This window comes from Schistocerca piceifrons, chromosome 3, assembly GCF_021461385.2.
Source record: "Schistocerca piceifrons isolate TAMUIC-IGC-003096 chromosome 3, iqSchPice1.1, whole genome shotgun sequence".
In the NCBI taxonomy this organism is placed as follows: Eukaryota; Metazoa; Arthropoda; class Insecta; order Orthoptera; family Acrididae; genus Schistocerca; species Schistocerca piceifrons.
The window spans coordinates 831,656,042-831,682,091 of record NC_060140.1 but is presented as its reverse complement, the minus strand read 5'-3'; positions in this window follow the sequence as shown (position 1 = coordinate 831,682,091).

Genomic DNA, 26,050 nt, shown 5'->3' with positions numbered 1-26,050 from the left:
AAAAAAAGCCGCATCATGCATGTTGTTATTTATTCTTTGCTACTAAGACACTCCTACAGTCGATTCAACTTAGGAAATCCCTGACAGCCGGCAGCGCTTTTGAAAACTTTGAAACGCGAAGCGCAAACCGCTGTAGGCGAAAGCAATAGCCGTCTATAGAGCTATAAATAGGCGTTGTTATAGAAATGTTTACAAGGTCGCGTTTTAGACAGGCGAAGCAGCTTCGCCCAGCTAACAGAAACTGCCCGAGATCATCTCACACAAAGTCTACTGCAGGAGTACATGTTGTTGTGGTCTTCAGTCCTGAGACTGGTTTGATGCAGCTCTCCATGCTACTCTATCCTGTGCAAGCCTCATCATCTCCCAGTACCTACTGCAACCTACATCCTTCTGAATCTGCTTAGTGTATTCATCTCCTGGTCTCCCTCTACGATTTTTACCCTCCACGCTGCCCTCCAATGCTAAATGAATGTGTGATCCCTTAATGCCTCAGAACATGTCCTACCAACCGATCCCTTCTTATATGGTTTCGTTCCTAATACAAAACTGACAACATAAATGCCCAGGCAACGCCTGATTGGCAGTTAGTTATTTGACACATTATCAGGTTTACATACATACACATGTGCAACAGTTCGTAAACATTACAACATGCGTTTTACTTAGGATCAATTGAAAAATAACTATTTTTAACACAGTCACAACTCTGAAAGACTCACTACCATCAAGATTTAGACGTCTTGGCAAGCGCCGACGGTATTCTTCGACAGCGGCAGAAGCACACCATCGCAAAATCCGTAAACATGCAGCATATCTACATATTCATTAATGTGGGCCGGTCGGTGTGGCCGAGCGGTTCTAGGCGCTACAGTGTGGAACCGCGCGACCGCTACGGTCGCAGGTTCGAATCCTGCCTCGGGCATGGATGTGTGTGTTGTCCTTAGGTTAGTTAGGTTTAAGTAGTTCTAAGTTCTAGGGGACTGATGACCTCAGATGTTAAGTCCCATAGTGCCCAGAGCCCATTAATGTGGCTGTTTGGTAATTTAAACAATGCGTGTGCGAACTCAGTTAACCGATGCCAAGCCCAAATACACATAAAGTGTGTTCTCCCTCGGAAGCCATTCGAAGTAGAGCATATGTCCATATGAAGTTTTCTGCTTCGAATGAGCGTTCCAGTCAAATCCCTGAATATTGGCCATTCATCCAGGGATATCCTGTATATTGGGTGAGTCCCGGAACTTCTACACTTCCAAGAACTTCCTACTCGTTAGAGGTATTTGTAATTTCTTTGACATAGGCGAATAGTGACCACGGCTCGTGAAACGTGTACCATCGCGTTTTAGCTACTTTGTTAATCGCCCACTTAAAGGTATGACATTTGTTTATTAAAATAGAACTATGGTGTTTTTGTACCAGAATAGCAGGTCGTGTGAGAAATATTGAATTACGTAACTGTTTCGTACTTCTCGTTGGAAATTATATTGATTATCGGGATTTTTTTGCTTTTGTTGCTGGCGTTTGTATGGCCGCTCGGAACGAAGTCAAGCTTGAACATTAACCACTATAAAGGCGAAAACGTTTTTCGTGCCAAAAAGAATTTTATACCTTTGAAAGTCATTGAGCTCGTTTTACAGTCTGAAGAGGTATCTCTTGTTCGCTGATGCAGCTTTACGTCGAGTGTGTCGTAAACATCATCACGTATCGCTGCTCACCAGGGAGGAAAATTTGAAGTTATTGCAATATTGTCGTGTGAAACTTCGAAACCTTGTACTACAACATATGCAGCAGTCATAAAACACAGTTCTTTCCTGTTGCGCGTGTGTAAGAGAATCACATGCCTTAGTGCCATTACAAAACTGTTCTTAAGGATCTCATCACTGTTGAACATACAGAAACTAATACGTCCCATAGAGAGCAAGATTCCTGTGCAGCCGTCTAATTATGTCGCATTGTTATAGGTGCTGGCTCCACGCGCGCCTGTGCCGGCAGAATCGTGGTTACACCTTCGCGTTTCGCTACAGACTTTTTATTTCCCCCGCCACGGCTGTTACGCGCGATTTCACGGCCAATGATTTATTGGCGATATTAACATAAGTACGGTGAATGCTGGTGTCATGGGTTCTCCTTTTGTGAATTATTTGCAGCTAAGATAATCGCGAGAGCGAAACAACTTTTCACCTCCGTTTGTTGGTTCAAATGGCTCTGAGCACTATGGGACTTAACATCTATGGTCATCATTCCCTAGAACTTAGAACTACTTAAACCTAACTAACCTAAGGACAGCACACAACACCCAGTCATCGCGAGGCAGAGAGAATCTCTGACCCCGCCGGGACTCGAACCCGGGAACCCGAGCGTGGGAAGCGAGAACGCTACCGCAAGACCACGAGCTGCGGACCTTCCGTTTGTTGTCGTGGGCGCGTCTGGCGGTAGTTGACGTCGTTGCCTAGAGCTACTCGCCGTTTGAGTCGAAACCACTACTTCACCTTTTCTTATAGCACTTACGCTTCCTTTCACTTAATGACGCTACCTCGATTAATGTAGGTATATTCTGGATTTGCCAACAGCGTGGAAGGGAAATTTGCTAGGCGCTCCTGGTGACTACACGTGACACTGCCGCCAGAATAGTAACTGTAATCGCGTTTGAAACGTGCTGACAGTACGCTGCTGTGTCTCCTCCATATCGCATGTTAAAGTGAAGCAGAGTAGAAACGTTCGGTAGACTATGGACCAGTTTTGCTTCGTCTGGTCGTTTTTCAAGAAAATAATGGTGAACAAGAACGGAGCTAACAAAAAACAGACGCCTTCGTATGCTAATAGAAAGGCAAATACACAGTGAATCCGTCTAAAGAGGTGGCGTAGTGGTTATGACTCTGGACTCGCATTGAAGAGGAACTGGGTTCAAATCTCCGTTCGCCCGTCCAGATTTAATTTTTATGTGCTTACCGTAACTCAGCTCAACGAATGCCGGGCTGTTTTCTTCTTTTATGCCAGTCTGTGCTCCGTCTCTACGGCAGCGATTTATTGCGAAATCATTGTTTCGGAACGAGCCTGAATCTTTTCTGGAGGAGATAAGGAATAATTGAAGGAAGATTAGGACTTAGTGTCCCGTTGAAGGCAATGGCTGAAGGGGTCAAAATGTGTATATGGCACCTCAGTTCCATTATGCGGATGGGGTAGGACATGGGTATAACCCCCAGTCATCTGTACAGAAATGAAATTTTAGTTTCTCCGTCCACGATAAGCATGAAGAAGACGCCGGTTTAAGCCAAATTATGTTAACACGGACCAAATACCGACGCCAAACAATAAACCATACCGCAAATCGAACTAGTTAAAGGTTCAGTTGTTTACTTCCGTAATTGTTCTTTTAAATACGAATGATGCAAGTACATGTTACACCATAGAAACCTGCTTAAAAGTCTTGGTTATCAAGATATGAGAACATTGTTAATTTAATTTTATTTGTCACAATGTAACAACGTTCAAATTGCGTGCAAAGTTAAAAGGTAAATTAGACTTAGCAGTACAAATAAAGTGTAGCTATTGAAATGGTGATTTAAAAAAATTAAAAAAAAGCTTCTCGCGACATCCGCCTGCAGCGGTTCTTCGTAGAATGATAAATATAAGAAAGACTACTAGAGCAATATTGAACATACCGCTACGCCACGACACCGAATCTGCGAGTACAGCATATCAATAATAAATAAATTAAAGCAGGTTTGAGTAGTCCATCATTTACTGTGTCGATCCCTTGACAACATTTTATTTGAATTCAACTACCAAATCCTTAAATATGAACGTGCCCCTGCCTTTTAATAAGCGCAGCAACTGAATGACGAATAACGTCAACTTCTTCTGTAGGTGTTGGGGGGAGGAGGGTAAACACTGGCATGAAAAACAAGTTTACTGAGACATGAAGGCTGTAAAAGTGTTACGGAGATTAACTGCAGAAATATATATTTCACTAGTAAATGAGTTCTTGGCAATTGATGTTCTTTATATTAACGTTTGACGGGATAAATTTGAAGTTCTGAAGCAACTTTCTTAATAAGCAGTGGCAGGGGAAAGTTTAGTTCCTTGTTTTTATTTCATTTTTAAGACAGAATTACTACGTGGTCATAACACTTTGGGTACAGAGATAAAGTTGCGCTATAGGCCTTGGCTGGAAAACAAGAGAGGAAAAAACTACATACTGTATCACCGAGGCAACAGTAGGTGGAGGTTGTAAGGGGTCCGTAGGCCCTTACGATAAGTTTTGCACTCGGCACAGGTCGATAGAGCAAACAATCGATTGTGTCGTGTTGCGAGAGCGAGTGTGAGTTGAGGCAGTCCCACGTTACGGGCCGAGCTGTGTGGAGGCCAGTCGTTGTAATGCAAGGCTTTACCGACAAAGGGAGTGGCCATCGCCGCGGTTTAACCCCTTTGTGTTAGAATAATACGGGAAAGTGAAGAAGTATAATTACGAGAGTGATCAGTGATATTTCAGTGCCGATATTTTGGTTTCGCGTCTACCGCGCTGGGATCATTTTGGATTGCAGTGTTGGATTGCACTGATTGAATCTGCGTGTGACGATAATGAATAACGAAGAAGACTGTGCTGAAATTAGCCGTAATTAAATACGTATGACGAAGGCCGTGGCTGTCTCCTTCTTTTTGTGTTTTGAGACGGATATAGGTCCTTGATTAGTGAAACTGTGTTGGTGTTCTTCTTGTTACCAGACGTTTATTATTACGGCATTTGAGAAGGACAAACTGGAAAGTAACAACTCCGTAGCAGTCAATTCCGATTGCCAGCCCCATTAGGTACACGGTCATATTAATTAATAATTATTGGGCTGCTAGTCGACCAGATCAGGTCGGGTCGAAGTATAAATCAGAGGAGTTACAAGGTAAATATGGGCAACAGAAAATATTCATGAGGCAGGAAGTAAAAAACAAAAACAAAAAAAATCATTTTGCAGGAAGACCCCGAAGGGAAGGTTTGGGATGCTGGTATCTAAGTATCCTGTTAAATACAACTATTCATCTAGAGTATATTGTTCACAGTAACAAAATTATATAGTTAGTGTTCGTCACAGAATGTATTGCTTTCCTGTGATAGCTGTTGTGCCGAACATATATTCAAGTTAATAAGTTATGAATTATTTGCGCCATTCTAAGTATCTGAGTATGTAACGTAATTTCTGTTGCGGTTTACTCGACTCTCTCTTAGACAGAGCGCTCTAAACTACGTATTTTACACCACAGAAATACGTAATCAGTAAGTAACTCGTGGCGATAAAATAACGTACTGTGTATCAGTGACTGACTGCTCCACTAACCACGAAGAGAGACGGTAAGATTAGCACCGTAGGGACCGAATCCGCGCACCACTTGAACTCGCCTGGCATACCAACCAACATCGGTGTGGTTTTTACATGTATCCCTTCAGCTGTCGGGGCAAATAGTGAGGTGGTTTTGTACTCTCCGCCTCAGGAACGCCACAAACAGATTAAGTACGGAAAGGTGTAGAACAAAAATAACACAATTAACAGAAAAATGGCGTACGCGACTTCGTCTCCCATCCTAGCGACAAAAAAAACCCTACAGTATTAGAAACCAAATGAATTGAGGTAAATGGCACACCATGTAAGGATTAGAATAGGCGAAGTGAGTTAGCGCATGCTTTATTAATGGCGGCCGGCATTCCTTTGTGGTGTCGTCCTTGAGTCGGAGCATTCTCTGACTCATCGCCATTCTTCCGCGTTGCTCATACCTTTCACCCAGTGGTTACGAATACATCACCTGCTGTGTGAAGAGCGGCCAGGACGGGTGACTAGTGTTTCGCACTTTCATTTGAGATCAAACCAGTGATAGAAAACGGCAACTTTTTTTGCTGTAGCGTGTTTGGTTCATCCCAAAAATCAACACGTCTTTCATTCTTGCACTGTAAACAACTGGTTATATGCGTTCCTTCGTCACAATACGCATTTTAATAAATAACGTTGTTTGCTGAAAGTCAGTGATAAACAACACAAAATTTTGGCAGTAAAAATATTTTAACGCAGTACCTAACTCGTGGAAAGTGGTTAGTGCAGTAAGTATGAAATATCTGTGAGGCGTGCAAGCAGGCAATTCGGAAACAGATCAGGAAACAGCAACAACAGACAATGAGGGACACACGAAGAATCTATAAATAAATGTGTGGTTCGCAGTCCGTTGTAAGTCTAGCAGTGTACATCTATATATATACTGCCCACTGTTTGTCAATTCTCTGTCCTCTCACATTCACGTATGAAGCGAAGAAAACTTACAGATCCTTTTCTAATGGCTCCCTACGTATGACTGAAGGCGGCAGTTGCCCCCTTACTGCCTTGCAGGTTTATCTGCAACACGTTCAGCCGCCAGCTTACCGCCATGGTCGCTCCGATGTCCTTAATTACCCTCACATTAACCTGCAAGTGAGGTCCTGCTCCCCCATTGCTTTCAGGGATTTCTCACTGCCTTCCAACAAAAGGCGGCCGTCAGATACCACCTTCCTGTCGATTACCCTCCAGTCATCTGACGAGATCATCTGACTCTGCACCCGTACGTTCTCAAAAACGAGTATTTGGAGGAGCATCCTTAAAAAGTCTCGATACCCAAATTGACACCTTCGAGTTCTTGAAGAGCTCCTCTAGTGCCTTGACCAGCAGCTTCGCCTACACCCAGGAAGATACCTTGTGTCCGATCTCCTTAAGCCACTCCACTGTTCGCATCCCCACACAGACAAAGACGAGATCACCATTCTCCAGCTAAACTCTTCTGAATTTGGACACTAGACTTGAGTCAGCCCACGGTCTTTTCAAAGAATTAGCTGCTCCTACTGCTAGGTGATGTTGACCAGTGGATGTCCCTGTTGGATAGCCGCCATCCTAAAAACCAAGACTGCAGTATTATCGGTCTGTTTCCCAATTTCGTGCCTCGCATTTTTCTGGATCCAGTTATCCTGAGGATTGGGAATAGCAGATTCCTCACTCACTGTATTGTTCCCTGTCTTGGAAGGAATCTGTTTGTCCCTGACACCCTGAGACAGTCTTTCTTTTTTTTTTAGGTCATACGTTCAAGACCGTTCAGTTCCCTCCATTTATGTTTAGGAAGTCATTCTCTGCCGTCCTTTTCTTTTTGTTTCCTCCTCTGAGCCTCAGACAAGAATTGGATCTTGAACTGGTCAAATTGCTCAGTGACGTTTTCCACTTCTTGGACTAGTCTATCACTCGATCCAGTTGCAGAAACGGCCTCCATCGTTTCCATCCCTGATGTCTGCGTATTTGAGGTCTCATCAAGCATCTAGGTTTTTCGCTAGGATGTACGGCTATTTACTCAGGGAGTCCTACAACAAGGCAGTCCCTCGAGAGGATTCGACCCTTTGCTCCCTCTACTACTTTTATTCACATTTTCTTCCATTGCAGAATTGACAGTTCCTTCTTTTAGTCAAGTTGGGGGATAAATTTCATTTATCTACATTTCGATTTAGTACAGTCTTGTTTGTTATACAGTCTACCCCCTGACCTTCAGCATTCTTGGATGCATTTGTTAAGTGTCCACATCTCTCGCCATATGAGGGTACGTCCACCATTGTCGAACACGATCTTTTTATTGATCCATGTGGGGAGGATGGACTGGCCTACCCGTTCCCCCGATTTAAATCCCATCGAGCACGTGAGGGATGCATTGAGGAGCAACGACAATCGTCTGGCAGTTGTGAACCGGCTGCTGGAGGAACGCAATGCCCCATCAGAAGATCACCTCGGTAACCTTGTGGCCAGCGTGCGAGCACGTTGTAAAGCTTGCATTGCTATCCGTGGTGATCTCAAACCCTAAAAGAACCATGTCCCGCCGTTTGTAGTGTCCAGAGAACCATCTTGAATTGCGGGACTCCAGTGCAATTATTATCTTCGAATAAACCTGACATTTCTGTTCGTCTCATTGCGTATTTCTTTCAGTTACCTTCTGTACTATACAGTATCCGTTCTTTTTATATATCGTTCAAGTTTCGTCGTTTCATCGAACTTTATTACTTGGCCGTGACACATGCGAAAGTGACTTTCGTCTTTACGTTTTGTACAGCAGTGTATATGAGGAGCGCTTCTGCACTGTGTTGCTATCCCCGGCTGACAATCTGACGTGCCGAGCCTAAGGCGCTCTTCTCTTCCTGCGCTCACCTGCCTCGCCCAGTGGCAGCAGTGCTGCAGATTTACCTAAGTGACTGCTCAGCAGGTATAGTCCATTCTAAGACGATCGCGCTGTCGCATCTCAACCTGTGCGAAGCACAATTTTGATAGACAAATGTATACTTCGCGTGCGCCTCCTACGCTGTTCGACCGCATCGAGAACGTCGAGGGAGTTAAAAGTGAGGAATTTTTGCATTTTTTTTCTGTGTCTGTGCAGATGTATGACAGATTCCCTCCCTTTTACCGGAGAAGTAACTACTCTTCAGTCACCAATACGTTCTTAAACATTACTGTGGGAAAAAAGGAAACGAAAAAAAACCTCCCGAGACATTAGGAATTACAGTTTAATGTCCCGTCGACGACGAAGTTATCAGAGACGGGTCACACTCCTAGGGTGGGAAAAGAAATCGGCCGTCTCCTTTTAAAGGAAGCATCCCCGGCATTTGCCTTAAGCAATTTAGTAAAATCACCGAAAACCTTTGGATGTCCGGATGGGACTTGGAATTGCTGTTCTTCCGAATGTGAGTCCAGTGCCTTAGTTACCTCGGTTGGTGCTGTTTCTGGCCTATCACTTAGCAGCAAACATACATATAAACGCTTACCGAGAGGGGAGAGACAGTCAAGTCAGTGCACTCCCGACCAGGGCTTAAACGCGCCACTGGTCGTCCAAATTTAGGTATTCCGTGCTTCCCCTAAATCCGTTAAGCTGGGACGCTCACCGATGTGGCGTGTCAGATCCCCGGCAGTGGCGTCGCATGCGTGCGACTCGGCGCCAATAAAAGTGATTCGGCATTACTAACGGGGAATCACGTCTACTTCGGGCGAAGAAGGTGTTCTTGGTTTAGTTTCTTTAATCTGGCACACTAATGTGAGCAAACGTCGTGCTTTAAGAAGTTTAAAAAGTTGAACAGGCCTGCCGCTTTCCTTTTATTTCTTTCAGGACGTACTACCATTCGAATAACATGTGGCTGAAACGTCAAAGGCAGTACGGGAACGCCTGCAGCCTGAATATTTACCAACAGCAGTTCAAGAAGAATGCCGGACATTTGCCACACCGGACATTTGCCACACTTGCCCCTTCGCCAGGTAGCTTGAGTAGCAATCTATCAGGCAACGGACGCACTTCCCCGCACTACCTCTGTCCGCTTTCAAACCGCCGTCTCCACATCTTACTTGATACAACCAGTACGTAAGGGACGTTCTTCTTCGACATCTTGGCCAAATACAGAGCTTCTTTTCCGAAATCGAAATATTTATAACTTTTGGAAAACGAAAGCAATACTGACGATTATGTCAGTATGTAATTAGTTCTGCAAAGTATAAATATAGATTGCTCTGTCTGTAAGGTAGCTTCCTTTCACGATGAAACGAGAATGCGAATGTACGCTAATCATTTCTTTTTGATCACTGCATTTGTGCCTACTTTAAGTACTACAACTGCATACCCAAAAGACAATAGGGAAAGAATAAATGGGTCTGTGAATGTTTGAAAAGAAGATCGACGTACTCCATATTTATTTACTCTCTAAAAACATTAGTTAATAAAGTGTAGCGGGACAATGTTCAAAACGTAACTGAAAACACGTTCACTAAATAGAGATAAGAACATCTATGATTGACATGTCATCTAAAGTCGACTTACAATTTTAAAATGGTAGAAATAAGGGAATGAAGTAATACAGAATGCTACGCTTGTAACGTATATTGTTGTTCTACATTGTTTAGCTCTGGTATTCATAGGGTCACAGAGAAAGCATCTTAGGTTCTGGAGGGAAAAGCCGCAATTGTAATTATCTGCACTACAACAGAAACAAGAAGGACAACTTAAGGGAAAATAATGTAAGCTCACAATCGACTTTGAAGCAGATAGTTCCTGTGACTTAGTATGGGCAGAGGTTATATTCGACAACCGGAATAAATTAATAACTGGCTCCTTTTACCGACCCCCTGTCTCAGATGAAACACTTGCTGAACAGTTCAAAGAAAGGGAAACTTGAGTCTCATCACAAGTAGGTACCCTACTCATTCAGTTATAGTTGGCAGTTACTTCAATCTACCTTCCGCATGTTGACAAAAATACAAAATGGCTCTGAGCACTATGGGACTTAACATCTATGGTCATCAGTCCCGTAGAACTTAGAACTACTTAAACTTAACTAACCTAAGGACATCACACAACACCCAGTCATCACGAGGCAGAGAAAATCCCTGACCCCGCCGGGAAATCGAACCCGGGAACGCCGTCGCGAGAAGCGAGAACGCTACCGCACGACCACGAGCTGCGGACCGACAAAAATACATTTTCATATCCTACTGTAAATAGAAAACAACTTCCGTAATTGTTCTAAATGCTTTTTTTAAAATTATTTTTAACAATTAGTTGACGAGGCCATTCAAATTGTAAATGGTTACGCCGGCCGCGGTGGTCTCGCGGTTCTAGGCGCTCAGTCCGGAACCGCGCGACTGCTACGGTCGCAGGTTCGAATCCTGCCTCTGGCATGGATGTGTGTGATGTCCTTAGGTTAGTTAGGTTTAAGTAGTCCTAAGTTCTACGGGACTGATGACCACAGCAGTTGAGTCCCATAGTGCTCAGAGCCATTTGAACTCGAGATATTCATACCAAATAAATTAATAAGAGACGGAACTGATCCCCCAAGGTACACAAAACACGTCAGAAAGCTGTTGCAGGAGCACCGCAAAAGGCACGTATAATTTAGACGAACGCAAAATCTCCGAGATTGGTGAAGTTTTACTGAGGCTCGAAATTTGGTGCGGATTTCAATGCGAGATGCATTTAATAGCTTCCACAACGAAACACGCTCTAGAAATGTGGCGGAAAATCCGAAGAGATACTGGTCCCATGTTTAGTAAATCAGCGGAAAGGCTCAGTAAGTACCTTTACTGTGCGACAGCGACGGTAATGTTACTGTAGACAGTGCCACTAAGGTGGAGTTAGTAAATGCATTTTCCGAAGTTCCTTCACCAAAGAAGACGAAGTAAATTTTCCAGAATTCGAAATGAGAACAGCTGCAAACATAAATTAGAAGTAGATATCCCTGGTGTTGCAAAGCAACTGAAATTACACTGTTAGTGACAGAGGAAATGATCAAATATCTTTTCAAAAAGTCTCTAATGTATAAGAAAAGTAGGTCTAATACATTTCTTTCTGATGTTCTTTAGTAACAATTAATTTTCAGTAGTAAGCTCCTTGCTTTTACTGACATGTTTGAAGATAATCAACAATTTAGTACGAAATTTTAATTTTTAAAGGACTATATCTAAATGTAATTAAGTAGATTTACATCTTGCAGCTAAACTTAAATAAAAAATATTTGAGGTGCCAAAATTGTCAACCTTAGGATCAGATCAGTTTTGGGATGTCAATTTTAGGTGCAATTCAAAGGTTCAGTTCCCATTTTCTTTTACAAAAGCGTATACAATCAGTTTAACAAACCATGATATTTTAGGTGAAAGTTGCGATTCTGAAGCTTCAGAAAATTATTTTAGAACTCAGAATTATTTAATAGTATGGCCATAATATTGGAAGGTAGAAAAAAGTTATCTTAACGTGACAACAATAGGTATACTTTTGTGAGGCTAGAAACACTTTTTAATTTTTACATTAAAGGGTGATTCGCATCACACTTTGCACAGGCTTTGGACCGTGAAAATGACCATCTACCATTCTGGCGTGGGTAAAATCAGCTGAACTAATGTATACTTTATTTACAATTACAACTTAATATTAGCTCCGATAATGCTGCTTCAATGTTTTAAAAATTTATCTCAGTAATCTGCAAGGACTCAGTGGTCTTCATAGCTTTTAATACATTTTTAACGTATTTTAGTCCAGTTTCTGAATATGGGCAATGGCTTTCAAGCAAGGCCTAATGTTGCCAGTCTCTTCATAATTCTTTACGATTCTCTTTATCCTGTCGTCCAGCTCCAAGTACTTCTTCTTCCTCTTCTTACCTTCAAGATTCATTTCCAATTTCATGTACATGCAGTTTGTGAGCTCTGCTTCCTTTCTCAAGCACTCTACCAAATAGTTGATTCTAGGGTGAGGGTTTCCTATAATGCTGTTTATTTTGTTTTGCTACCCTTCAACGGCATTCGTCGTTTGGTGCCTTTTTCCGTAATAGTCCCACATTTCTATTGCTATATCCTCATTCTCTAGCCAGTTATCCACAAAGCAGTCAAGGAAATGAGAGAACCTTCCGTTATCAGGACCTTCTGCATGAATCTCAATCCATCCATTGCTTACGTTCTCCGGTTTTACAACTGCCAGCGCTGCACACACGCTGACGTGAAGTCTTAAATCCTCGTTCTAGCGGTACTCCTCAGCTAGACCGAGAACTTTAGTTCTTCTCCATAAACTCTTTTCCATACGGAAATAGAATCCATATATTTCAGTTGTGGGGAAAAACTTGACGAATGGTCGATATCGCAGCTGCCTCAAAGTCCACCTTTACTTGCTTAGGACACCACTCAGAGACTGCCTGTTTTATCAGACGAAACAGACGAACGTATGTGTCTTTCCTCTTATTAGGGAGCAGTGCAAATACAATAGGAAGAATGTTTGTTTCTTTAATCGGGCCTCCTAAGTCTACATGTATGGTGAAGGTCTGTACAAACTGCTTGCTGCATCTCTTAAATGTTACATCCATAAAAAAATGGGCACATGTTTTTAAAATTTCTTTTCCTTTGCTTCCACTAAAAATCATTATTATCGCCTCTAATCGATCGTCTTCCAGAAGAAAACTACTGTTATCTCCCATTTTTAATAGATCTTCTTGAAGATCAATTTCATAAAAGTTCTTAGGCTGTTGTTGGTTCTCTTCATAGATTCTAAATTAGGCATCACTGTAACAAAGTCACAAACTGTATTATGTAGATTTCCTATTTCATCCGCGTATATCTCCGATAACTGTGTAGTTTCTTCTCGAGACCTTCTCTCCGCCCTTTCCACTTGCTTTCTCACTTTCAGAGCTGCATCGTCAGGTGGTCCACAGAGATGTTCCAATACGCTCAACACTTCTCCGTTCCTCGAAAGCAGCTTTCCCTCGCAATGATCCGCTTTTCGAGGTAAACACATCCATGTAACAACACCTTCTTTAGATTCCCTCTGTTTAAGATACTCGTAACCTTTGTAATGAGCAGGAGGCCTGCCCTTGTTTGTTGTAATATCTTCCATACTGATGTCACGTTCGGAACTTCGAAAGCAAACTGGGCTGCCGGGTGAGGAGGAGGAGGAGGAGGAGGAGGAGGGGGGGGGGGGGGGACAAGGGACCTGACCCTTCGGAGCAGGTAAAACCGTGGCAAATGTCCGGACACCGTTCAAGAAAGCTGGAAGAAAAAAAAATGCTGATCGTTACCTGGGAAGCGTGGAATCAACCGAATTGTATTGTTAGCTTACTCGCAACTTACGTTACAGTTGAAATTCCTGCTGCATTTGGATCGTTTTATAATTACAAAGGATTTCCTTCCACCGTCTTCTTAGCTGATTCATATATAGGTGGATCATTTTTATGATTTGACGTCGGGAAAGACGGCAATAGTGATGTAATAGTATTAAAAGAAAGTTCTTCCGGTAAAGCAACTTTGCCGCAAGACGAGTGCAAATGTCTTATTTATTTTTCTGCGGATGAAACTATTTTTCTCACAGAACACATAATGAGACCATATCATCGTAGGCTATTATCTAATGAAAAGCGCACAGATTGAAAAGGGAAAGAGGATTCGTAGAATGACTACCATCAGCTGTAGAATGGAATGAAAATGTGTGCCGGACCGGACCTCTAACCCGAGTTTCCCTCTTATGGTGAGCGGTCGCGGCTATCCGTGCGCGACTCACGGCCTCACCCAAACCTCCATTTGTTAGTGTCGAGGTCCTGCACGTGGTTGGGCCTAACAGCGTAGACAACCCTGTTGAGAACAAACACAACAAGGACCTACAAACAACGCTATGCCGCCGAGATTTCGGCTCTGTAGTTTCTTTCGTAGCTCAAGTTGAATATTGTCTTGGCAGACCAATTTGTGTATGTATATATGTGTTTATTAATTTAGGTATCTACCCACCGAAATATTCTCACACCGCATTCAGCAAATCAGTAAAAAAAATGCAGGTATGTTTTTATAGAAAACTCCTTTACATATTTCTGCTTAGTTCTACGTCTTCTTTCTCTTCCACAAATGAATTGAAAGAATATTTCTCTTGCAGTACTTTCTCACTCTATATCTTTACGGTTCTTGTTGCTATGTTCAATACTACTATGATCGTAAATACATGGATATTTCTCCACAAGACGAACAAAATTATTATTGAATCAGCAGCGTTTCTCATTTTCCTGGACACAGAGACAGAACGCAGAAACGTTCGTAAGCTTTCATTAGCATAGATGCGTAGCAAAATTGGAGCGTGCCGTATTCGTCTGTCCATACGACTCAGTTTCGTGTCGCCACTTCGGTAGATGGAGTTCCATCGGGCTGTGCTTGATCTATTTGAAGATGCAGACCTTTCGCCATGCCCACACGTCGTATCACTTGCCATGTCATTGTGGTGGACGGCCTGCCTATGGTGAAAGGTTTCTCTATTCCCCCAGTAACCGTGTCGGTCTGTATCTAATGAATTCCACTGAGTGAGGTTGCGAGGTGCCGGGGCTAGCAGTGTATTTAACACTCAATTCTTCTAGAATCTACATATGTACATGATGCTCTAAGCCCCCCCTATTCTAACTCCAACTTTTGCTGTTGCACAAGGATAAAAAAAATACGCAAACTGACTCTAATCAACCCTGCCAGTGGAGTAGAAGAGAGTTTGGCACCTGCAATAATTTGATTTGATAAATAAGTTCATTAAGCGAAGGTTTCATTAACATAGTGAGGAATGATGTGGTTGCTCTACCTATTAACAGAATGAAAGTTCTGTCCAAAATAACAATATGATTTATTAAGACTAAACACAAAATAATAAACAACAACACATGAAACATTGACAATACATCAAATTGGCTCTAATTGGATACTTAAACAAACGCTGTGAATGTGAAGTTGGCCCTAAACTAGATTGTGAGGATTATGACGAAGTGATATGTGCAGCCAATTCCTAGCAACTCAATTCTTAGAGAAAACACATAGCCAACCCAACATTAATTGCTGCTACCCAAGACAGAACAAAGATAGAAAAGACGAACAGGCGCGCTCTGCTGAGCTCTGATTATCACCTAGGAAAATCCCTATCTGCCGGTGCTGCGGACATATATTACCAAACCGACTTCTTGACTCCCAGGACACGATCTGCCGTACCGGAGCCGTTGGCTGGTTGCTTCGACGTGCTCGACCGAAAGACGAGAGCCAACTACTCACAAGAGCACCCGTACCAAAAACCGAACACAGAACATTCCCGCCCCCACGACAGTGGCCGTGGTTAAACGTTCCAATCAGCAACTCGAAAACCGGCGGAAAATTCCACTCCATTGCCGGAACGCTACCATTCCACCAATGGAGATCCTTGGCGCCAATTTCTGCGCCGATCTTGCTACGTCACGGAGCTATGCCCTGCGCAAGCCAATCACAGTTACTATTTTGCAGAAAGCGCGGGAATTTTCCCGCCACAGCTGCCTGGGTACACAAGTCATTCCCACGCCTCGCTGGTAGCCCGCCAGAAAGTGTTTTCGCTAAGTTTCTGCGAAGTAACGGAACCTCTAGCCCAGCCGCTACTTCTGGCCCTGTGGGTGTGCCTCTTGACAATGTCGGCGTCTGGAAAGCATTCACTCGACCCCCTCACACCTGTCGGCTTATCCTTTCAAAGTCAGACCGAGCCCGCCTGTCACTGGACCACCCGGGTGACGAGAGACGCTGCGTGGGAAGTCCGCGTGTGAAGGAATAGCAACTTTCCACCGCATGCAATTAGAGAGGAGAATCGTAAGATAGAAATATGAGAGGGGGCTCATGCCACCTCTCAAGGTGTCAAACTGTACTCCTTATTCCTGTCTTTTTTCAAACACGAATCTGTAAAGTTGTGTTTAACACTGTGTAATGTTTCAGTAGCTCTATTTAATATTGTTTCTCGTGTAATATGAGTCCGTTCCCCTGCTCAAATACCCTGTCGTGTAAATAAAATATATTTTACGTATTATATAATTACTGCCATCAGTCGCTTTGATTTTTCTGTTGTTTCTTTACAATGCGTAACTAGTTTCGAGTGGACAACCACTCAGCTTCAGACCCTCGCAACATAACGTTATTTTAAAAACAAGTCTGTCTAAAGAGCTAGAGCTCATACACGTTTCACTTTGTGTAAATGGGGAGTCTTGATGAATTTTAACGTAAAAGCGGTAAAATATAAATGCTTAACGAGCGTTTATGTTTTGTTTGGTACAGTTTATCAGGTATGTGACGGCAGTACAATATTTCAGCACAATAAATCTTCATATAAGAGTTCACAGATATAATTATCGATGTTTTCCAGGCTAAGAACACATACGAAGCCTTTCTGAAACATCTTTTTGCCAAAATATTCGAATAAGTGTTTGGCAGTCACCATGAGCTAATGCTTGTGTGTTTTACAAAATTGTTAAGGCTTTCGTGGCCACTTGTTGACAAACTGCCTATTGGCTTCTGTCTCGGGTTCTTCGGCCAACGTTCATCTAATGATTTTTCTGACGTTTCGCCAGCACGAGTGGCTGGCATTGTCAAAGCTTCACCCTCCATTGCCGGTGGTGAACTGGAGCCGAGCTCGCGGCCGCAGACTATATGTACCTGGCGCGCCAACGTCCGAGGGCTTCTCCGCGGTCATTTCCGGTGCGGTTCTCCTCTTGCTACCTGCCACGGTCGTTCGCTGCAGTACGGGAAGCCAGGATCCGTTTACCTTAAGGCTTTCCTCTTTGTTGTTGAAACTGTTCGCGTGTTTTTGTATTTCTACAGCTTCTCTAAACAAGCGCGTGTGATAGTGCTTCTCTACAGCCAGAACTTCCGTGTCGGCGAATTTTATTACGTGGTCGGTCTCATTCAGTGCGTGCTCTGCCACGGCCGATTTCTCCACCTGCCCCAACCTGCAATGTCGCTTATGCTCTTTGATCCTGGTGTTAATTGATCGTCCAGTCATTCCGACATAAACTTTTCCGCATGTGCGTGGTATACGGTATATTCCCGACATTGCAAGTGGGTCTCTTTTCTCCTTCGCCGATCTAAGACACTCTTTGATCTTCCTTGTCGGTTTGAAAATCGTCTTTACGCCATGTTTGCGCAATATACGGCTGATTCTGTCCGTCACTCTGGGAATGTATGGCAGAAAGGCCGTACCCGACATTTCTTTTTCTGGTTCCTTACTTCGCCGAGTGTTTGGCTCTGTTACACTTCTAATGTAATTTGTGGAGTACCCATTGCTCCTCAGAACAGTTTCCAGGTGTTGCATTTCTCGTTTGAGGTGTTGCGGCTCACATATTCGCCCTGCTCTCGTTACGAGCGTACTAATCATGCCTCTTTTCTGGCTCGGGTGGTGGTTTGACAGTTTGTGCAGGTATCGGTCCGTGTGTGTCGGTTTTCGATACACGCTGTGTCCCAGGTTTTCGCCGTCCCTTGTGACCAGCACATCTAGAAATGGCAGTTTCTTATCTTTTTCTACTTCCATGGTAAATGTTATGTTGGCATGGAGGCTGTTTAAGTGCCTTAGGAAGTCACCGAGCTATTCTTCACCATGGCTCCACACCACGAAAGTATCATCGACGTACCTGTACCACACCTTAGGTTTGCAAGTCGCCGAGTCCAGTGCCTGTGCTTCGAATTGTTCCATGAAGAAGTTGGCCACCACTGGACTGAGAGGACTACCCATGGCGACGCCTTCCAGCTGTTCGTAGAAATCACCATTCCACGTGAAATAGCTCGTGGTGAGACATGCATGGAAGAGCTTTTTGATGTCTTGCGGGAACATGGAACCGATGTGCTCCAGAGCGTCACTGAGTGGCACTTTCGTAAATAACGAAACAACATCAAAGCTGACCAGTATGTCGTTTGGTGCAAGTTTCCGATCCTTCAGCTTCTCAATGAAATGTCCTGAGTCCTTAATGTATGTGTCGGTCTTCCCCACGTGTGGCTGGAGCAGAGAGGCCAAGTGTTTTGCCAGTTTATACGTTGGTGAGCCAGGAGCGCTAACGATCGGTCTCAGTGGAACGTTGTTCTTATGGATGGTGGTAGGGCTTCTGTGTTGCGCAGGTTTCTCTGTATGTCCGCCGGCAGAGAAGACGCCTTGATTAATCGATTCGTATTCCGAGTGATACGCTGCGTCGGATCTGCACTTAGTTTTCGGTAGTCGTCGGATCTAATAGGTCTCGGATCTTTTGCTCATAATCTTCGGTCTTCATTACGACGGTCGCATTCCCCTTATCGGCAGGCAGTACCAATATACTCTTGTCGGCGTTGAGATTCTTAATGGCTTGTACCTCATCTTTCTTCAGGTTGCAAGCTGGTGGTTTTGCTCGGCGCAGTATCCTGGCTGTTTCAGTGCGTATTTCCTCTGCTCTTTCACAAGGAAGGGTCCGAATGGCTGCTTCGGTGTTGGCAATGATGTCCTCCATAGGTATAGTTCTCGGGACGATAGCGAAATTCCCTCCTTTTTGAAGAACAGACACTTCCTCTTCGGTCAATTGTCGTTCAGTGAGGTTGACCACTGTGTGTGACATGTCGGGAATCGCCTTGTCGGTCTGCTTCCGGCATCTTTCAAACTTTTTCTTCTGCCGCTCGGTGCAGCGCTCGAGTTCTTTCTGCATGCTCCTGTGAGTGATGCTGTCGATCTTGTCCCAGTCGTCTCGATACATTCTGCTACTTAGTTGATAGAAAATGTCCAGAAGTTCCTGATCCGTTCTTGCCAAGTCTCTCCGTGTTGTATGTATTCGCTCACGAAGAAAAGCTTGTTCCATTCTGTCGTAGATACGATGTGCTTAGGCGGTGGTGAACAGGCGCTTACATCTCAAGAACTTCGGTGTAGCACATTCATCTCGGCATCGTGACAGAAAGGCGAGAGAGGACATCAGTCGCGCTTTCTTCTTCCGTCGTTGGTCAAGGCGTCGGTACAATCTGCAAATCTCCTCCCCGTAGAGGCGTAATACAAAATTGTTAAGGCTTTCGTGGCCACTTGTTGACAAACTGCCTATTGGCTTCTGTCTCGGGTTCTTCGGCCGACGTTCATCTAATGATTTTTCTGACGTTTTGTCAAAAATTACCGTAAATCGGAGGTACATATGGAAAAAAGGAAACTCCTACTTTACTAAAGCAACATTTTATACAACTTTTGCTGCCAATAACAAGACCAAAGGCTGGAAATACGGTGTAATATGTTACGGTAAGAGTAGCAGGAAATAAATTGTACTTATTAATGGGAACTACATTAGTAATCGAAAAGGGTATACCAGTATTATTCTAACATTAAAATTTTGCTCATATGCAATGTCTACGTAGTTATTCCAGTTAATTTCTTTGCTACATACTAACGTCACAATAAAACCATCATTGTGCTTGAGATGTAAGGTGTAATTCATATGAAATAAGAGGAGAGGGATAAAGTACAAAGTGTGAATGACGAGGAGCGTGGGAGATGGGTATATTTATAAGCTCAGGTGTTTTACATAAGCAATAACGAAAGTGATTGTTGAGTAGTACGTAAAATTGTATGCAAAGAGCACAAAGCTCCCTGTAAGTGTATAATAGATAAAAGTAGCAAGTCATTTATCTGTAGTTGTGCATTCATTTATGCCGTGACGGTTGTTTACAGTGGATAGGTTTCAACACAAACTGCATTTAACTTTTTACAATTACTGTTGCGATTATCCACGATTTATGGAGAGCAACTTAATGGATAGAGAGCTAGTAAGGCTACTTCTGGCCAGGAGTTGAAGAGTAATCGTGTTGTGAAGTCATTCACTCCTCAACGGAGAACAGACTCAGATAAAGGAAGCAACGCCAGACGCGCACACTGCCTTCGCAGCCTTGTTAATTCGCCACCACTCCTGCGATTTTACGGCTGCTCTCCACAACCCGTAAACCGGGCCCTTCCATCCCACTTTTTCTTCCGTCCCGCGAATGTCTAACGAGAGGTTTTGTCCTCTCCGTGGCTGTTCGTGTCCGTCCTGGAGTACTCGGCCGACCTATGACGTTGTGGCCAATTTTTCTCTCTCTCCCCCCCCCCCCTCCCTCCCTCTCCTCCCCCGCCCCCACACACACACACATCCTCACGTGACAGGGCGGTACTCGTGGTGGTATACTCTTGTCTCCCTCACGAATGGACGTAAATTAGGTCAGAGGTATAAAAATGTATACTGATACATTTAAGACGTCTTTCAGAGCTTGCAAGACAAGAGGGAGGAACTGGAAGTGTTTTGTCGCCATTAAAATTTTACACGTCACTTATTCTACTGGAAAACGAAGATTCAGGTACGGAGTCAGAGTCCGTGAACTTATAAGATACTTAAAAATCGATGTCGAGAGATTCAACGTGATTCTAGGCCTCAGCTCTACAAAATTATATTACCTTTTGAAATAACACCAAATTTCACATCGTAACAGTTATTTAAACGCAACTATCGGGGAATATATGCCTATTTATCGTAGCACATTTATGCAATTAAAACAGGACGCAAACTCGGATATTATCCAGAATCCTATCTTATGCCAGTTCGTCGCTGCAAATATAAATTATTATTTAGAGAACACGGGAAGGAGAGGATGAGCTGTAGCCACTGAAAATGGAACCGCGGAGATTACTCTCATGTCATCAGTCCCAAGGTTCGAGGTTCCATCTCCACATATTCTAAGAAAACGTATCATATATTTCGGGAAATAGATCACGTAATGAAGGTGTTCGGTAACCCCCATTGTATGATGAACCGTAGATTCTCCCGTAAATGTCTGGTTGAACAGAGGAAATTGAAAGCACATCACTTGTAATGTAACTACGCATGGGAATCGTGAAGAGCGGATTTCTAGCCTTGTGAAATTGTCTTGTACACTAGCCGGTATCCGTTTGGTGTTTAGTTTGTTTACCATATAGTCTTTCTAAATGTAATCAGGCGATTCGCGCTGCACAGTACGCAGGCAAAAGTGTCACATTAAATAGGAGCGATCAAAAAGTTTCAGTCTGAGTGCGCTGCTGTAGCGTATGTGCAACGTAGCGCTGCTCTGATGCCGGTATATAAGCATCGACACGTAGCCAAGGGAGGCTTTCGTGTGTTTCCGACGTGTGTGTCGTGAATCCGGCGGCGTTAATACCAAATGGGTCCGAAAGGGACCACTGTGCTGTTATTTTTTCCTTAGCTGTCGGAGGACAAACGGAGAATGAATAATGTGTACGGGACTGCATGTCTGTCGAAAAGCGCCGTTGTGGAATGGCGCTGCTGCTTCACACGTCCCCGTATCGCAAGTTAGACACTAGAGCACCCGCCCTGACCTCTCCCCATGCAAGTATCACGACCTCGGTCCCTCATAAAATCCACGATGGGTCGACGATTCCTATCGGGATACGATGTGCAGGATGCTGTTGCAGCAGGACACGGCGTTTTAGCAAGCAGGCATCATCAAACTGGTGCGTCAGGTGGATGATTGTGTCAATCCCTACCTGAATGGCGTTCCAATTCTGGACTGTACAGCTTTCCAACGGAAATTTTTTGATCGTCAGTTGTAGTTCCTTGGTAAAGGTTCTTATGCATATACGAGTAAACGTCAGATCCTACCACTGTTTTAGTCTCTTACTTCAAAAGTTGCATTCTTGTCGTATCTTATTATTCTGATCGTCATCATTATTATTATAGCGACTTACAGATGATCCCACTCAAGACACTTAAGTACCTCACAAATCTGAAGGAAATACATTCAGTTGATACATAAATAGAGTAAGTTAACATTTAGTTCAAAAATTGTTCAAATGGCTCTGAGCACTATGGGACTTAACATCTAAGGTCATCAGTCCCCTAGAACTTAGAACTACTTAAACCCAACTAACCTAAGGACATCACACACATCCATGCCCGAGGCAGGATTCGAACCTGCGACCGTTGCGGTCGCGCGGTTCTAGACTGCAGCGCCTAGAACCGCTTGGCCACTCCGGCCGGCTAACATTTAGTGTAAAAGGGTAGAAAATGTGATTCCAGGTAGACTGCACATCTTTTTCCTGGAAATTACAGCTGCACGGCTCATTCTGCGGCTTGACTGACCGGGCCGAGAGTGAGCGCTTGATAACGGCGCTAGAGCGAAAACAGTGTGCCTGTGGAACTGCTACAGTCGCACACATAAAAATTAAATCGTTACTTTGGACTTCATAAATGTTTCTTCAGAAGGGCGGTGATGTTGTAATATTAAAATACATTTAAATGTTAAGAGTGCAGGGTATTCGATGTTCGAGGCGGCTGATGTTCTTTACTAACGCTGGCGAGATGATCTTCTGGCATATGCACACGAGGATAATTGGTCTGTATCTCAGTGGCACAGTGAAGATGGTTGCGGTAGAAATGTCATTCGTTACAAGCGTGGCCGCGGCGTATTCGATGTTAGCAGCGCTTGTTATCTGCGGACAGTTTCTGATATTAACCTTTGTAGCCGTCGGTGCGGAAGTTCTACCCGTGTCGTCTGTTTCTGCTGGAGTCGTTGCCAGGCATTCAGTGAAGGGTACGGATACTACACGAACAATACAGCTAGTCACATGTGCAAGAAGCGGACGAAAAAGACGCTCCGGCAGTGTAGAAGACCGCCCGATTTAGTAATTACCCCTATCTAGATTCATTTGTGTATAAGGTCAGGTGAACCTTTCAGTAATTATAGCACTCGGCGCGGTCACGTTAATTGCCACAGAAATCCGCAGCTATGTATACTGTATTATTACGGAACAGGTGTGGAGGAAGTAATTACGAGGGAATCTTTTGTTTCACTTTACGCCCGTCACCTGACCGCGCGCCTGCGCTGAAGGCTGATCAATTAATGAGGGTCATCGCGCTCGCAATGTACACTGTCTCGCATGTGGGAAAATTTAGTGTGCAACTTTGACGTGCAATGAAGGAGATACCGTGTCCCCGTTATCCCAGGCAGCACTCTTCTCGCAGCTCTTTGTTTTTTTCCTCGCGTTTGACGCTGTCGTCGTTGTTTTACGGCGTGCCCCTTCCTCTGGTGCCGTCTCTTTCTTTTCTATTTGTCCTGCCCTTCCCTCCCATTCTATCGCTCTTCAGCCCCCCACCTCCTGCCCCCTTCTCTCTCTCTGTCCTTTAATTGAAATATTTCCCCGAGACCACTTTAATGGAAACCCATTAAATATCGTGTCATACGAGCGGTAGTATTAAATTTAATACAGCTAGGTCCTAATTCCCCCATTGAACCATGGACCTTGCCGTTGGTGGGGGGGCTTGCGTGCCTCAGCGATACAGATGGCCGTACCGTAGGTGCAACCACAACGGAGGGGTATCTGTTGAGAAGCCAGACAAACATGTGGTTCCTGAAGAGGTGCAGCAGCCTTTTCAGTAGTTGCAGGGGCAACAGTCTGGATGATTGACTGATCTGGCCTTGTAACATTAACCAAAACAGCCTTGCTGTGCTGGTACTGCGAACGGCTGAAAGCAAGGGGAAACTACAGCCGTAATTTTTCCCGAGGAAATGCAGCTTTACTGTATGATTAAATGATAATGGCGTCCTCTTGGGTAAAATATTCCAGAGGTAAAATAGTCCCCCATTCGGATCTCCGGGCGGGGACTACTCAAGAGGACGTCGTTATCAGGAGAAAGAAAACTGGTGTTCTACGGATCGGAGCGTGGAATGTCAGATCCCTTAATCGGGCAGGTAGGTTAGAAAATTTAAAAAGGGAAATGGATAGGTTAAAGTTAGATATAGTGGGAATTAGTGAAGTTCGGTGGCAGGAGGAACAAGACTTTTGGTCAGGTGATTACAGGGTTATAAATACAAAATCAAATAGGGGTAATGCAGGAGTAGGTTTAATAATGAATAAGAAAATAGGAGTGCTGGTTAGCTACTACAAACAGCATAGTGAACGCATTATTGTGGCCAAGATAGACACAAAGCCCATGCCTACTACAGTAGTTCAAGTTTATATGCCAACTAGCTCTGCAGATGATGAAGAAATAGATGAAATGTATGACGAGATAAAAGAAATTATTCACGTAGTGAAGGGAGACGAAAATTTAATAGTCATGGGTGACTGGAATTCGTCAGTAGGAAAAGGGAGAGAAGGAAACGTAGTAGGTGAATATGGATTGGGGGGAAGAAATGAAAGAGGAAGCCGCCTTGTAGAATTTTGCACAGAGCATGACTTAATCATAGCTAACACTTGGTTCAAGAATCATAAAAGAAGGTTGTATACCTGGAAGAATCCTGGAGATACTAAAAGGTATCAGATAGATTATATAATGGTAAGACAGAGATTTAGGAACCAGGTTTTAAATTGTAAGACATTTCCAGGGGCAGATGTGGATTCTGACCACAATCTATTGATTATGAACTGCAGATTGAAACTGAAGAAACTGCAAAAAGGTGGGAATTTAAGGAGATGGGACCTGGATGAACTGAAAGAACCAGAGGTTGTAGAGAGTTTCAGGGAGAGCATAAGGGAACAATTGACAGGAATGGGCGAAAGAAATACAGTAGAAGAAGAATGGGTAGCTCTGAGAGTCTAAGCAAAGAAGGGAAGGCAGAAAGGTGGAAGGAGTATATAGAGGGTTTATACAAGGGCGATGTGCTTGAGGACAATATTATGGAAATGGAAGAGGATGTAGATGAAGACGAAATGGGAGATACGATACTGCGTGAAGAGTTTGACAGAGCACTAAAAGACCTGAGTCGAAACAAGGCCCCGGGAGTAGACAACATTCCATTAGATCTACTGATGGCCTTGGGAGAGCCAGTCATGACAAAACTCTACCATCTGGTGAGCAAGATGTATGAGACAGGCGAAATACCCTCAGACTTCAAGAAGAATATAATAATTCCAATCCCAAAGAAAGCAGGTGTTGACAGATGTGAAAATTACCGAACTATCAGTTTAATAAGTCACAGCTGCAAAATACTAACGCGAATTCTTTACAGACGAATGGAAAAACTGGTAGAAGCGGACCTCGGGGAAGATCAGTTTGGATTCCGTAGAAATGTTGGAACACGTGAGGCAATACTAACCTTACGACTTATCTTAGAAGAAAGATTAAGTAAAGGCAAACCTACGTTTCTAGCATTTGTAGACTTAGAGAAAGCTTTTAAGAATGTTAACTGGAATACTCTCTTTCAAATTCTGAAGGTGGCAGGGGTAAAATACAGGGAGCGAAAGGCTATTTGCAATTTGTACAGAAACCAGATGGCACTTATAAGAGTCGAGGGGCATGAAAGGGAAGCAGTGGTTGGGAAAGGAGTGAGACGGGGTTGTAGCCTCTCCCCGATGTTATTCAATCTGTATATTGAGCAAGCAGTAAAGGAAACAAAAGAAAAATTCGAAGTAGGTATTAAAATTCATGGAGAAGAAGTAAAAACTTTGAGGTTCGCCGATGACATTGTAATTCTGTCAGAGACAGCAAAGGACTTGGAAGAGCAGTTGAACGGAATGGACAGTGTCTTGAAAGGAGGATATAAGATGAACATCAACAAAAGCAAAACGAGGATAATGGAATGTAGTCAAATTAAATCGGGTGATGCTGAGGGAATTAGATTAGGAAATGAGACACTTAAAGAAGTAAAGGAGTTTTGCTATTTAGGGAGTAAAATAACTGATGATGGTCGAAGTAGAGAGGATATAATATGTAGACTGGCAATGGCAAGGAAATCGTTTCTGAAGAAGAGAAATTTGTTAACGTCGAGTGTAGATTTAAGAGTCAGGAAGTCGT